Source organism: Megachile rotundata, chromosome 15 (assembly GCF_050947335.1).
Source record: "Megachile rotundata isolate GNS110a chromosome 15, iyMegRotu1, whole genome shotgun sequence".
Classification (NCBI taxonomy): Eukaryota; Metazoa; Arthropoda; class Insecta; order Hymenoptera; family Megachilidae; genus Megachile; species Megachile rotundata.
In genome coordinates this window covers 11,223,550-11,239,306 of record NC_134997.1, presented here as the reverse complement: position 1 = coordinate 11,239,306, position 15,757 = coordinate 11,223,550, and the positions used below count along the sequence as shown (strand labels likewise).

The following is a 15,757-nucleotide window of genomic DNA, read 5'->3' as shown; positions in this document are numbered from 1 at the left end:
AGGAGGGGGCTATTTCGAGGGAAGCGGCGATATAACGAGTGGTGAAGGGAAAGTTGGGAATTTAGGGAATTTGAGATTAGGGAGATTAGAGGGTTTAGAGATTTAGGAATTTGGGAAGTTTAGGGATTTAGGGATCTAGGGATTTAGGGTTTCGGGAACTTTAGGGATTTAGGGATTTGGGGAATTAGAGATATGAGAGTTTAGAGAATTGAGGATTTAGGGATTTAGGGATTTAGGGATTTCGGAATTTAGGAATTTAGGAATTTAGGAATTTAAGAATTTTGGAATTTGGAATCTGGGGAATTTGAAAATTTAGTAATTTGGAAATGTACAAATTTAGAAAAAAGACAATTTAGGAACTAGGGAGTTTGGAAACTAGGGAATTTGGGAACTAGGGAGTTTGGAAACTAGGGAATTTGGAAACTAAAGAGTTTGGGAATTTGGGAACCAGGGAATTAGAGAACTAGGGAATTAGGGAACTAAGGAATTAGGGAACTAGGGAATTAGGGAACTAAGGAACTAGGGACTTTGGAAACTAAGGAGTTTGGGAACTAGGAAATTTTGGAACGAGGGAATTAAGGAACTAGGGACTTTGGAAACTAGGGAATTTGGGAACTAGAGGATTTGGGAACTAGGGAATTCGGGAACTAGAGGATGTGGGAACTAGGGAATTCGGGAACTAGGGAATTTGGAAGTATAGAAATTTGGAAATGTAGAAATTTGGAATCTGAAGAATTTGAGAATTTAGGAATTTGGAATTTGGAATTTGTGGAATTTGAAATCTAGGGAATTTGGAACTTGAGGAATTTGAAATCTAGGGTATTTGGAACCTGAGGAATTTGAAATCTAGGGAATTTGAAGCTTGAGCAATTTGAAATCTAAGAGATTTGGACCCTGAGGAATTTGAAATCTAGGGGATTTGGAACCTGAGGAATTTGAAATCTAGGGAACTTAGAACCTGAACAATTCGAAATCTAGGGAATTTAACACCCTCAAAATTCGAAGCCTTGAGAATCCAAAAAACCTAGTAACTTAAAATCCACAAAAACCAAAACAATAAACTTGAAGAGTAATTAGCCTTACGCAATAAAGCACACGTTAACAACACACAGCAATAAATCGCGAGGTGATAAAACGCGAGTAACGTAAATACAATATAATCTCCTTTCGGTTTTAATTTCCACTGCGTGAAAGAGATCCTTGAAATAATACGGTCGAATTAAAACTGCATCAATCCGTGAATGGATCCCGGGAAAATTGCGAGTATACAGGGAAGAGAATGAATGTATTCGTTCGACGAAAGTTGGCCATCTTAAGAACGCGATGCTGGCAGCTGTACATAATCAAAAAATGGAACAAAAGGATGCTCCACTTTCGACTGATTGTCCGGAGTTTGAAAGAAAGTAATGTTGTAGAAAATCAGGCCGTAATGCAGCCGCTAAAGCGAAACGCGGAAAGATCCATTCTGGAATTGTGTTTCTAATCTGAAACTTTACATTTACTGTTACGACGCTGGGTAAATCTTTTCTTTACTCTTCATTTTCCTTTGATGACGGACCATTGCAAATTGTACCATTTATAATTAAAAACGATTGCTTTTGTGAATATACGCTTTATTATTTACCTTGTTATTCTTGTCAGTGATTTTCAAACAGTAGTACACTTATTTTTTTATTTTTTTATTGAGTATTTTGTGACACTTGTTGTTTTTTTAATTAAATTGTATATTTTAGGTTGAAGTTTTGGATAGAGAAGTAGAGAGATTTTGTTTGTGAGGAAGATGTGGAAATTGTTTGGTAGGTATACTAATTTGTTTCAAGATTTTTATTGTGCTTTGAAGGCTCATTTTTATATAATTTTTTAAATTTTTGTTCAGGTGCGCGCTTTTGCTGGAAATGGAACCGATGGTGTCATCTAACAGCGTGTGACGACACTAGGAAAATGGAAAATTGCGTTTTTCTCTCAAAATTAGTGATTTTCTAAATTTTCTGAACGAGGTGAGACGTTTTAGGATCTCAGTAGATTAAAAATAATGTGGTCAAAGATCTGTAAAAGTGCCAGAGACGAAAATTGAAAAAAATTGCACTCCATGGACTAAAAAACGCCCAGCCATCTACCGGTGGAAAGCTAAAACTAGTGAAACTAAGTTACAATATACTTTTCAGTGAAAAATATTGATTTTTACAATTTAATAAATATATGAATTAAATAGAAAGATTATGTGACTTCAGGTTTGCTCTTCAATTGATAATAACTTGAAAAAATGGATTAATATCAAAATTGTATTGAAAATTTAATTCTATTAGTTCAGGCTTTCCACCGCTAGATGGCTAAGCTTTTCTTGGTCCATGAAATGCATTTTCTTTTTATTTAGAAATGAAGAGCTTTTTGCAAATTGTAAAGGCATTTTTATTGCCTTATTTTGATTGTAGAATAATTGAATAGTATCGACAGAAGGTAAGACTGTTTTATCTTATGAAAAAATTCAATTTTTTGCTTTTGTAATTGGGGAGGTTACGGATGGATGGCGTTGGTGGCACTGTTTTTTAATTGGCGGGGGTGTAAATATGTGTTTGATTAAAAAATATGAAATATGTTTAAAGAAAATTTGTAATTGAATAATTAAGCTGTACTTGTTGTTAATATGACAGATTTAATAAAAATGTAAATAATTGACAAAAATTATAGGGGAGAAATAAAAAGAATTGTAAGAAAAAAATGAAAGGAAGAAATTAAATTAATCAGTAGTTAATAAACTGAGAAAAATTGGAAAAAAAATTATGTTAGTTGTTCTAATAAAAATATAATGTACATATTGTAATAAAATAAAATGTTATAACAAAAGGAATCTTAATATAAAAATTAGTAAGTAAGCCACAATGAATTCACACGAAAAATGTATATAAACAATAAACTTCAATACTTATAACAACAATATTATTAATAAATTATAATAAAATAAAATGTTATAATATTACAAATTTTTATATAAGGATTAATAGTTATCACATAACAAATCCACAAAAAATAAGTATAAAATTGTCTCAAAACTTATAAACAATAATAATTTTTATAACAATATAATCAACAAATAGTTAAAAATACAAAATAATAAGAAAGTCAACTTTAATATAAGAATTAATAGATATTTCATAACAAACTCACCTAAAAAATTCATAAAAACAACAAATCCCAATAGTTATAACAACAATAAAATTAACAAATTATTAAAAAATAAAAATTACATCAAAAACTTCAATACAACAATCACTAAACATTTTCCAACAAATCCCCACGAAAAACACGTGAAAACATCTCAAAAGTTATTAACAATAACAATTATTAATAACAATATCACCCACAAACAGTTAAAAAACAAAAAATTATTCTAAAATAATTTTTAATTCGATTGCAACAAGTTCCGAACATCCTCCCACCCTATTGGTGCATACCTGATTGGTTACCTTCATTACCAATCAGTTTATCGCACTCGTACTCGTGTAGGTCACAGCGGATCAGTTCTATCGTAGCTGCCACAGAGGTCGGACCTACGCTGTGACCGCATACCGGTACGAGTCAATGCTTGGATTATTTTATTATCTGTTCATCCCTATGTTACCTACTGTGCTCCTACAAGTGTTTAAAGTGTTTTATTAAATAATTATACATAAATACGGGGGTGTTTTAAAACATTTTATGGTGTGATTCTAAAAGTGTTAAAGTGTTTATTAGTGCATTACTACATGTGATTGTGCATACTTATGGAATATAATATGGTGTTTATGGTGTGCCTATGGGATTATAATATAATTTTTATGGTGTTTTATGGTGTAATTATTTTCGAATTTTAAAATAATTTTGCGAGTATATGGTGTTATTGTGTGGTGACATATGTGTTTTAATGAACATTTATAAATGTTTTAATGTGACTTATGGTGCTTTATGGTGTGGATTACTAAGTGTACTAGAATAATTTTGCAAGTGTTTTAATGTGATTTATGGTGTTTTATGGTGTGGATTACTAAGTGTACTAGAATAATTTTGCAAGTGTATTAATTTGATTTATGGTGTTTTATGGTGTGATTACCTATGTGTACTAGAATAATTTTGCAAATGATTTAATGTGACTTATGGTGTTTTATGGTGTTTTATGGTGTGAATTACTAAATGTACTAGAATAATTTTGCAAGTGTTTTAATGTGATTTATGGTGTTTTATGGTGTGGTTACCTATGTGTACTAAAATAATTTTGCAAGTGTTTTAATGTGATTTATGGTGTTTTATGGTGTGGTTACCTATGTGTACTAGAATAATTTTGCAAATGTTTTAATGTGATTTATGGTGATTTATGGTGTGGTTACCTATGTGTACTAAAATAATTTTGCAAATGTTTTAATGTGATTTATGGTGCTTAATGGTGTGATTACCTATGTGTACTAGAATAATTTTGCAAATGATTTAATGTGATTTATGGTGTTTTATGGTGTGGTTACTTACGTGTTCTGACATTAAATTTACAAATGATTTATGGTGTTTTATGGTGTTTTTATGGTGTTTTGTAGTGTGATTACCTACGTATTTTAACATTAAATTTGCAAATGATTTATGGTGTTCTATGGTGTTTTTATGATATTTTATGGTGTTTTGTAGTATGCTTACCTACGTATACTAAATTAATTTTGCAAGTGTTTTAATGTGATTTATGGTGTTTTATGGTGTGATTACCTACGTGTACTAGTATAATTTTACAAATGTTTTATGGTGATTTATGGTGTTTTGTGGTGTGGTTACGTATGCATTGTGACATAAAATTTGCAAATGATTTATGTAATAACTACTGTATTTTACTGTGTAATTATTTATGGGTTTTTGACATGCTCTTACAAATTTACTGTGTTTCCTAGTACTGTTAAACCTAAATTTCTACCAATTTGCACGTTGCATATTTGCATGTTACCAAATTTGTGTACGTCTATAACAAACAAATTCAAATTGAATCAGTTAACCCTTGTTCCATTGCATGCGTCCAAATTTGTATACGTCCAAAACAAACAAATTCAAATCTGATCAGTTAACTAATCGTTGTGGTTCGTTCTGATTACAGATGGTCACTCCTGCCATGGACCAACTGCCCAGTTCAAACCTTGCCAACCATGGGTCAACCACTACAGCCATTCAAACTGAAATTTCGAGTTCAAAGAGCCAAACTGAGATGCGTTTCCACTACAAGCAGCCAAGCTGAGATGCCTTTCCACTACAAGCAGCCAAACTAAGGTGCCAAACTGTATCTGCGATCGGTGAGTCGCATGCTTTACGGTTCCTCCGGTTCCCATCATGTCGTAGGACGAATGGTCCGAAGCGACACGGGAACTGGTTGTATTTTATATTTTTGAGCGAGCATAGTGACCACGACTGTACGATCGTGTAAAATTCGTACAAACTGTTTATTATATTTATTAGCTCAGGTCAGGGTTTTCTTGTACATCGCGTTTTAACTTCTTTACAATTTAAAATTAAAATTAGTACATAGAAGTCGGATGACCCTCCGATTTCACAGTAGTTTTCGAGTCATTTTGATAAAGTTATAGAGTCACTTTCAATTTTTACGTACGCGTGAAAATTTTTTAAATAAATGTACAAGAAAGTATCGCGAGAAACAGATTTCGATATCAAAGTTATTTACGAATGTTTGAGTCATTTAGAAATTTACTTTGATATCACAAATCTGTTAAGAATGAAACAATCGTATACTTAGATTTTTGCAAAGTGATCTTCCATTTTCCATTTTGAAAGTTTTTTAAAGTTAGAGTCAATTTTTGCTGGAAGACACTTTATTAGCATGTTTCTAATCATGTTTTTAGCTCAGGATTTTCAGCACACATGAAGAAAACTGGTAGGTCAAAATACATGTGGCCGTGTTCATTTTTATGCTCTAAATTCATGCGCGTGCTTAGTTGCTACTCGCATGAGTTAGGGCAGGTGGACACGGTTTAGTTTTAAGATATTTTGGCGATCGACAAATTGACAGTGAATTATCGACACAAGTTACACGTGTGTGTGTGGTTAGGTCGTGGACCTTGTGTCGATTACACTATAGATTCATTTTTTAAATTTTGCAAAATTCTATTTGAAAGTGCATACAAAATGCAAGTCGAGTCATTTGAAAATGCATACGAAATGCAAGTCGAGTCATTTGAAAATTACATAAAGTTATTAAGTTACAAAATTGTATGAGTAGTTTAAATTATTACATGTACATATTACATTGAATATTCTAAAGAATAAGAAATATGTTCACTGTCGATTGTCGATCGATTTCAGCAAAAAGGTATGAACTTAGAGTGTGAATGTAGTATTGAACTCGGGTGTCGGAGACGTCCCGGGACGTACTCCCTAGGATTAGGCATTTTTGCACCCGGGTGGTATGTGTGAGAACCGTGGAGTGTGTTTTTGTGAGAATGGACTTTGCAATTTTTTAAATATAGCGATAGGCAGGCAGGTAGCTTACTTCTGGTGTGAATGAGTTAGTTTTAAGTAGGTAGGGCCAGAGCAAGCTTTCACGTTTCTCTGTCCTCCTCTCTCACACGTGAGATGCTTGCATCTGGGGGGTTCACGAAAAATCGAGAAGAGAAAAATATTAAATATGAATTTATTTAATATTCTCTTGAACTCGATTGTTCGTTCAGGCCAGGCCTTTTAGTTTGTAAGTCGTAGTCGGGTTCTAGATCCGACTGCAAAAATGAAGTATAAAGTGAAGTGAAGTGCAGTGAAATAAAATATTCTGCTCGGACATTCTTTTACGGACAGCGCATTCTGAGAATCGCTGGTCGTATTTTTAATTTCGAGTCATTTTATTCATTTTTACAAAAGTAGAGAATTTTATTTTACTAGAATTGTTACATAAAATTTTGATTTCGTTGTCGATCAAAGCAAGTGGATTGGTCATTTTTATTTCTATAAAAGTGACTGCACTCTGTTTGTGGAGATCGATAGCGAAATCGAGAATTTATGTAATTGAAAGCAAAGAATGTCCGAGTTACCGTAAAAATTCGCGAGTGATTTTTGTGAGGCTTTGCCGAAGAGAGAAGAGGCTATATGCCGAAGAGCCCCGGCAAAAATTGCCAAAGAAGAGGGGAACTATTAATGGCTGTCCATCTTAGGATGGACAGTCATTTTGTCACTATGCTCGCTATTATTTTCTTGTATTTTACATGTGTTTTTTTGAACGATACAAAATGTATCGTTTTGCTCGAACTTTTACGAGCAAAGCCACCCGCGATTTTATGCCCTCCCAATTAAATTTCGGGATTAAAGATTTTTGCATAACTTCGCGATTAAATTTTGAGATTAAAGATTTTTTGTCCCTTCGCGATTCGAGATTTTTATGCCCGCCCAATTAAATTTCACGATTAGAGATTTTTGTGTCCCTTCGCGATTACATATCGAGATTAGAGATTTTTGTGTCCCTCCGCGATTACATATCGAGATTAGAGATTTTTGCATCCCTTCGCGATTACAGTAAAAAATTAGAGTTTTGTATCCCTTCGCGATTAACGAAATTAGAAATTTTTGTATCCCTTCGCGATTAAATTTTGAGATTCGACATTTTTATATCCCTTTGCGATTTTATTTCGAGCATCGAGATTTGTACGCCCCATCGCGATTTTAATTTCCCCGAATTTTATGTACTAATTATTTTTCTCTGTTTCAGGAATTTATTTTGAACAAATTGTTTTATTGTTGATTGATCTTAATTTCGTAATTGTCATTATGTTTTCTGTTTTTCGATAGGTTTGTTTCACTTCTCCTCGTACAATTTTATAGGTTAATCAAATTTTGTATGTTTCAGATTTTTATTTTACATAAGTAATGAAATAATTTATATTTGTCTTAATAAAATTTTGTCTGTTTCAGATTTTATTTTTTGGTAAGTTAATATGTTCTCCTTTCAAATTTCTGTCTTAATAAATTTTTCTCTGTTTTAGTGTTTCTTCTTTGCTAAGTTCTGTCGTTTCCTCAAATCCGCAATTTTCATTGCGTTTTGTATTTTTTGAAATTCTTGTATGAAATAAAGAAAAATATTCCTCCTCCTCCTACAATTTTCTGTGTTAATAAAATTTTGTCTGTTTCAGATTTTTATTTTATGTAAGTAATGAAATAATTTATATTTGTTTTAATAAAATTTTGTCTGTTTCAGATTTTATTTTTTGGTAAGTTAATATGATCTCTTCTCAAATTTCTGTCTTAATAAATTTTTGTCTGTTTTAGTGTTTCTTCTTTGCTAAGTTCTGTCGTTTCCTCAAATCCGCAATTTTCATTGCGTTTTGTATTTTTTGAAATTCTTGTATGAAATAAAGAAAAGTTTTCCTCCTCCTCCCACAATTTTCTGCGTTAATAGAATCTTGTCTGTTTCAGATTTTTATTTTACGTAAGTAATGAAATAATTTATATTTGTCTTAATAAAATTTTGTCTGTTTCAGAATTTAATTTTTGGTAAGTTCTGTTCAATGCATTAGTTTTTTAATTCCGAGCTTGTGGGAGGAAGGGTGGGCTCGGGCGCAGGTTTTTCGTCACGATACGTGGCGAAAAGCTTGCGCAAATTGTAAGTGCCTTTTGTTCTAACTTGCACTCATCTTTAAAATTTTTTAATTTGTTATATATTAGATTGTTACAAATTAGATTGTTACGTATTAGATTGTAGTAATAGACTATCATTTTTATTGTCAATTGCTTGAAACTTAAAAGAAAGTTCTTCTAACTTTCTTCTTTAACATTTTTCTTTGCAAAGTTTTACATTATACGAGTGCAATTTTAGAACAAAAGGCACATTTAGGGCTTTTGTATTGTAGTATGCGTGAGTGTGTGAAAGTGTGAGTACAGGATGCAGGGCCTATTTAATTTAAGAGTTTTTCAGGTTCTAAATGATTTTATTTTTTATTTCGAAGATTTCAGGTTCTCTTTCTATTTTAGTCCTTGCTTGGAAGTTTTCAAGTCTTCTTTATTTTATTCCTTGCTTGGAAATTTTCAAGTCTTCCCTATTTTATTTCTTGCTACAAAGGTTTCAAGTCCCTTCTCTATTTTGTTCCTTTCTTCGAAGTTTCCAAGTCTTTTCTCTATTTTAATTCTTGCTCCGAAGTTTTCAAGACCCTTCGTTATTTTATATGGTCTAATGTAATTTTGGTGATTTCAATTTTTCGAAAGTTGTGTTTCGAATAAAGATAGATTTCATTCCTTGTCTTTCAATTTTCTGTCTTTAACTGCATTCGTCTGTTTCAGATTTTAAATTTATGTAAGTAATTTTTATATCTTATATTTGTCTTAATTATTTTCGTCTGTTTCAGGTTTTGATTTTATGTAAGTAATTTTTAATGTTTCATATTTGTCTTAATTATTTTTGTATGTTTCAGGTTTTAATTTTACGTAAGTAATTTTTAATATTTCATTTTTGTCTTAATTGCTTTTGTCTGTTTCAGGTTTTAAATTTATGTAAGTATTTTTAATATCTTATATTTGCCGTAATTATTTTTGTCTGTTTCAGGTTTTAATTTTGTGTAAGTAATTTTTATTGTTTTATATTTGTCTTAATTACTTTTTGTCTGTTTCAGGTTTTAATTTTAAGTAAGTAATTTTTAATATTTCAAATTTTTCTTAATCATTCTTGTGTGTTTCAGGTTTTAATTTTGTGTAAGTAATTTTTAATATTTCATTTTTGTCTTATTTACTTTTCGTCTGTTTCAGGTCTTAATTTTATGTAAGTAATTTTTAATATTTCAAATTTGTCTTCAACATTTTTGTATGTTTCAGGTTTTATTTTCATGTAAGTAATTTTTAATATCTTATATTTGTCTTAATTATTTTTGTATATCTCAGGTTTTACTTTTGTGTAAGTAATTTTTAATATTTCATTTTTCTCTTATTTACTTTTCGTCTGTTTCAGGTTTTAATTTTATGTAAGTAATTTTTAATATTTCAAATTTGTCTTCATCATTTTTGTATGTTTCAGGTTTTAATTTTATGTAAGTAATTTTTAATATTTCAAATTTGTCTTCATCATTTTTGTATGTTTCAGGTTTTAATTTTATGTAAGTAATTTTTATTGTTTTATATTTGTCTTAATTACTTTTTGTCTGTTTCAGGTTTTAATTTTAAGTAAGTAATTTTTAATATTTCAAATTTTTCTTAATCATTCTTGTATGTTTCAGGTTTTAATTTTGTGTAAGTAATTTTTAATATTTCATTTTTGTCTTATTTACTTTTCGTCTGTTTCAGGTCTTAATTTTATGTAAGTAATTTTTAATATTTCAAATTTGTCTTCAACATTTTTGTATGTTTCAGGTTTTATTTTCATGTAAGTAATTTTTAATATCTTATATTTGTCTTAATTATTTTTGTCTATCTTAGGTTTTAATTTTGTGTAAGTAATTTTTAATATTTCATTTTTCTCTTATTTACTTTTCGTCTGTTTCAGGTTTTAATTTTATGTAAGTATTTTTTAATATTTCAAATTTGTCTTAATCACTTTTGTATGTTTCAGGTTTTATTTTTGTGTAAGTAATTTTTAATGATTCATTTTTGTCTTAATCACTTTTGTATGTTTCAGGTTTTAATTTTGTGTAAGTATTTTTTAATATTTCACATTTGTCTTAATCACTTTTGTCTGTTTCAGGTTTTAATTTTGTGTAAGTAATTTTTAATGATTGATGTTTGTCTTAATTACTTTTTGTCTGTTTCAGCTTTTAATTTTATGTAAGTAATTTTTAATGTTACATATTTTTAATTACTTTTCTATGTTTCAGGTTTTAATTTCAAGTAAGTTATTTATTGTTCATATTTTTCTTAATCATTTTTCTATGTTTCACGTTTTTATTTTAACGATTCATAGTTGTCTTAATTTTATTCGGATCTTTTTATCTTAATAATTCATGTTTCTCATAATTTTGTTCAGATATTTCAGGTTCTTATTTTAATGATTCATGTTTGTCTTAATTTCTTTTAGATGTTTTAGGATTTTCTTTAATTACGGAATTGAATATTTCTTAAGAACATTGCATACTTCGTATGCGTATTTTTATCGAGTCGACTCAAGTTTTATTTCTCTTTTATTCCGACAATGGTAATATGCATTTGAATGTTAGCATGAATTCTGCATGCCCAAACATTTGAATGTTAGCATGAATTGTGCATGTCCAAACATTTTAATGTTAATAATCTTGCATTCGCTTCTCCGTCTTCTCCTTTTATTGTTACACCTAATTATTCTATAGCTAAGGAATAGGTCATCAGTGAATACTTCCTTCGTGGGATTTCATCAACCAATGCGCTAATTTAAGTTAATTTTAAGTTAATTTTAAGTTGCGTCTATTGTAATACATTGTAGTATGAATGAGTGCATGTGTGAATGGCGTATACGCGAAGACTGAAGACATCAATCATCAAGAGATCATCAAGGTATCATCGAGGGATGCGTGCGTTACTTTTAAGTTAATTTTATGCCTGCGTTAGTTTTAAGTTAATTGTAATCGTGTGGGAAGGGTGGGTGGGTCCCTGTAAGTGCCTCTCATTCTAACTTGCACTCATCTCGCATCTTCTGAATTCTCAAGCTTTGTACGCGTTAGATTGTAGTGTACTCAGTTATTTTTTGTCAATCGTTCCGAACCCAAGTGGATCATTGGGGGTTCATAGCGCTGTGAACACGCGGCCGAGGTGAGCTGCAAGTGCTGGTGTAGCGCCAGGGACACATCTCTGCGGGGCCGATCGATTGATGGCTCATCTCGATCTGCCGCCTCACGGCAGGGGTCTCCTCTCTGCGGTCAGACTTGCTTCAAACGCAAGCGGGGAGAAATGGGAGACCCTCCGCGGATGTGTCACTCGTTCTTGCCAGTATTTTCGGTTCATCTCGGTCTCGTGGTTCACGTAAGCCACTATGGACTACCCTTTGACCCATGGAAGGCGAGGTTCACTTGGCGAAAAATACTGATCCCCTTTTTTCACAGAAAGTTCTTCTAACTTTCTTTTCTTTTTGACAGAAAGTTCTTCTAACTTTCTTTTCTTTTTGACAGAAAGTTCTTCTAACTTTCTTTGCTTTTAGTAGAAAGTTCTTCTAACTTTCTTCCCTTTGCTTCTTGAATTCGTCATAGATTATTTGAGTGCAATCTTAGAATGAGAGGTACCGTGCGGCGCTTAGAATAAGTACCTAATAAGAGTGTAATCGTGGGAACCTATGAGCGTATTAAATTTTAAGATGTAAAGTGTATGTGCGTGCGATACAAGTTCTTTGCTATTCTATGGTAAAGAACTTGTATATTTTTGTGAGCTTACGAGCTAAGTAGAGTCAAGACTCATTTATCCTTCCGATAAATGAGGTAGTTGCAATTGGAGGGTGGTAGGGATTTGGAGTTAGGGTGGGTCACTATCGTAGCCACCTCCACGTGGTGTGACCCGGTAATCGATGTCGTTTTCTAAATATTTTTCACGAAATTATATTTAGAAAACGACATCGAGCTAAGAGCTACGATTATAATTTTTCAATTTCGTTTATAAATTAATTAATTCCGAGCTGTGGGAGGAAGGGTGGGCTCGGGCGCAGGTTTTTCGTCACGATATGTGGCGAAAAACTTGCGCAAATTGTGCCTTTTGTTTTAACTTGCACTCATCTTTACAATTTTTTAACTTGTTATATATTAGTTCGTAGTAGTAGTCTATCATTTTTATTCAAAGTTGCTTTAGACTTAAAAGAAAGTTCTTCTAACTTTCTTCTTTTACTCTTTTCTTTACTTACTTTTATATTATACGAGTGCAATTTTAAAACAAAAGGCGCATTTAGGGCTTTAATTTTATGTATGCAATTTATTTATTCATATGTGTTTGTATGTTTCAGGTTCCCATTTTAATTAAGTATTTGAATTTTTCTCAAGTATATTGTATATTTTACAGGTGTGTTTTTATGGAGTCAACGTGAATTGTGCATGCATAAACATTGTAATGCTACTAATATTGCATTTGTTTCCCCGTTCCCTCTTTTTATTGTTACGACTAATTCTGCAGGTAATGAATAGGTCATCATTGAAGACATCCATCGAGGGATCATCGTGGGATCATCGAGGGATCATCGAGGGATGCGTGCGTTAGTTTTAAGTTAATTGTATGCGTGCATTATTTTTAAGTTAAGTGTGCTCGTGGGCAGGGCGGGTGGGTCCATGTAAGTGCCTCTCATTCCAACTTGCACTCATCTTCTCAATTCTCAAACTTTGTACGCGTTAGCTTGTAGTATACCCACTTATTTTTTGTCAATTGTTCTGCGCCCAAGTGGATCATTGGGGGTTCATAGCGCTGTGAACACGCGGTAGAGGTGAGCTGCAAGTGCCGGTGTAGCGCGAGTGATATTCTTTGCCCGGCGGGGCCGATCGGGGGGAGCACCTCTCATAGCATGATGTGCCCCCCCGATCTGCCGCCATACTGCCAAGGGGCATCACGGCAAGGGTGTCCTCTGTATAAGTCGCCCGCGCGTCAGAAATGGGAAACCCTCCGCCAACTGGGGTGTATCACTCGTTCTTACCAAAGGTATCTTCGGTTCATCTCTGTCTCGTGGTTCACGTAAGCCACTATGGACTACCCTTTGACCCATGGAAAGCAAGGTTCACTTGGCGAAATATAATGGTCCCCTTTTTTTCACAGAAAGTTCTTCTAACTTTCTTCTCTTTTAGTAGAAAGTTCTTCTAACTTTCTTTTTTGCCCCTTTGCTTTTTTACTTCGTCATAGATTATTTGAGTGCAATCTTAGAATGAGAGGTACCGTGCGGCGTATAGAATAAGTTAAGCGTGCGTGTGTAGGATCCCTTGCGATTAGTATTAAGTTAATGTATGTGCGTGTGTGTGTGTGTAATACAAGTTCTTTACTGGATTGTGGTAAAGAACTTGTATGTGTGAGCCTATGAGCTATGTAGAGTGAGAACTCATTTATCCTTCTGATAAATGAGGTTGCATTTGGAGGGTGGAAGGGATTTGGAGTCAGGGTGGGTCACTGTCGTAGCCACCTCCACGTGGTGTGACCCGGTAATCGGTATAGTTCTCTAAAGATTTTTTACTCTTTAGAAAACTATACCGAGCTGAGAGCTACGGTTTTATTTCGCGATCTTATTTCGAATATTTCACTCCTTTGCCTAATTTTCTATGTTGATCAAATTTTGTCTGTTTCAGAATTTAATTTTTGGTAAGTTATGTTCCCTCTTCTCGAATTTCTGTGTTAATACAATTTTGAGTGTTTGAGAATTTAATTTTTGGTAAGTTTTGTCATTAGTATTACATGAATTCCGAGCTGTGGGAGGTTGGGTGGGCTCGGGCGTAAGTTTTTCGTCACAATTTGTGGCGGAAAGCTTACGCATTTTGTAAGTGCCTTCTGTTCTAACTTGCACTCATTTTTGTGACAATTTTTAACTTGCTATATATTAGAGACATATTAGAGATATTGTTAGAGATTTTGACAATTTTTGCAAACTTAAAAGTAACTTTTTTCAACTCTTTTCTTTACTTTTCCTTCTTTTTACTATTTTACATCACTTTAAATTACACGAGTGCAATTTTAGAACAGAAGGTACATTAGTATTTAAGATATGTACTATGTTGTAGTATGCGTGAGTTTGTGTGAATGTGAGTACAGGATGCAGGATCATCGAGGGAGTTCATAGAGTTTTCAGAACTCTATTTTCTTGCTGGGTTCAAAGTTTTCTAAACTCTATTTTATTTCAGAGTTCAAAATTTTCGAAACTCTACTTTATTTCAGAGTTCCAAATTTTCTAAACTCTATTTTGTTTCAGAGTTCAAAATTTTCTAAACTCTATTTCATTTCTAAGTTCAAAGTTTTCATGTTGCTTCGCTATTCTTGATTCCTCTTTTCATATCATTTTATTGTTCGATTGTTTCTTTATGCTTGTTGCCAGTTTCATTTCCGATGAAAATTTTATTTCGAGTTCCGAGGTTTTTGGATTTCCACACCATTCTGATTCTGTTCTAAAGTTTTTAAGATTTCATTCTGGGTTTCGATCCTCATCGTGATTTCATTTCGAATTGTCGTTTCATTTCGAATTTGAGGTTCCAAGAACATCTTAGAGATTTTATTTCGTGCTTTGAAGTTTCAGAATCTCTTCGCAATTTGATTTCGGGTTTTGAGGTTTTCGAATATCTTTGCATTTTTATTCCGGAATCTGAGGTTTTAGAACTCCCTTCATTCTTTGTGTTAATTATTATTTGCCTGTTTCAGATATTTATTGTAAGTAAGTAATGAAATTTATTTTATGTCTTAATGAATCTTTGTGTGTTTCAGGAATTTATTGTAAGTAAGTAATGAAATTTATTTTCTGTTCTAATAAACATTTGTCTGTTTCAGGAAATTATTTTATGTCTTAATGAATATTTCTCTGTTTCAGGAATTTATTTTATGTATTAATAAATGTTTGTCTGTTTCAGGAATTTATTGTAAGTAAGTATTGAAATTTATTTTCTGTGTTAATGAATTTTTGTCTGTTTCAGGAATTTATTGTAAATAAGTAATGCAATTTATTTTCTGTGCTAATGAATATTTGTCTGTTTCAGGAATTTATTGTAAGTAAGTAATGAAATTTATTTTCTGTATTAATGAATGTTTGTCGGTTTCAGGAATTTATTGTAAGTATGTAATGAATTTTATTTTATGTTTTAATGAATATTTATCTGTTTCAGAAAATAAGTATTCATCAAAGACCTACTGTAAAGTTCTGTCATCG

General features: G+C 32.2%; 1 long non-coding RNA gene across 2 annotated transcripts; it reads left to right on the top strand.

Annotated features, from left to right (window-relative positions):
* The first annotated feature begins 207 nt into the window (after positions 1–207).
* LOC143265892 (uncharacterized) lies at positions 208–2,551 on the top strand. 2 transcript variants are annotated; one of them, XR_013040682.1, is made up of 4 exons: positions 208–1,516; positions 1,734–1,796; positions 1,877–1,997; positions 2,375–2,551. It is a non-coding gene; the product is annotated as an uncharacterized LOC143265892 (long non-coding RNA). The 2 variants fall into 2 exon arrangements; XR_013040681.1 differs by having other exon boundaries at positions 1,877–2,551.
* The last annotated feature ends 13,206 nt before the right edge of the window (positions 2,552–15,757 follow it).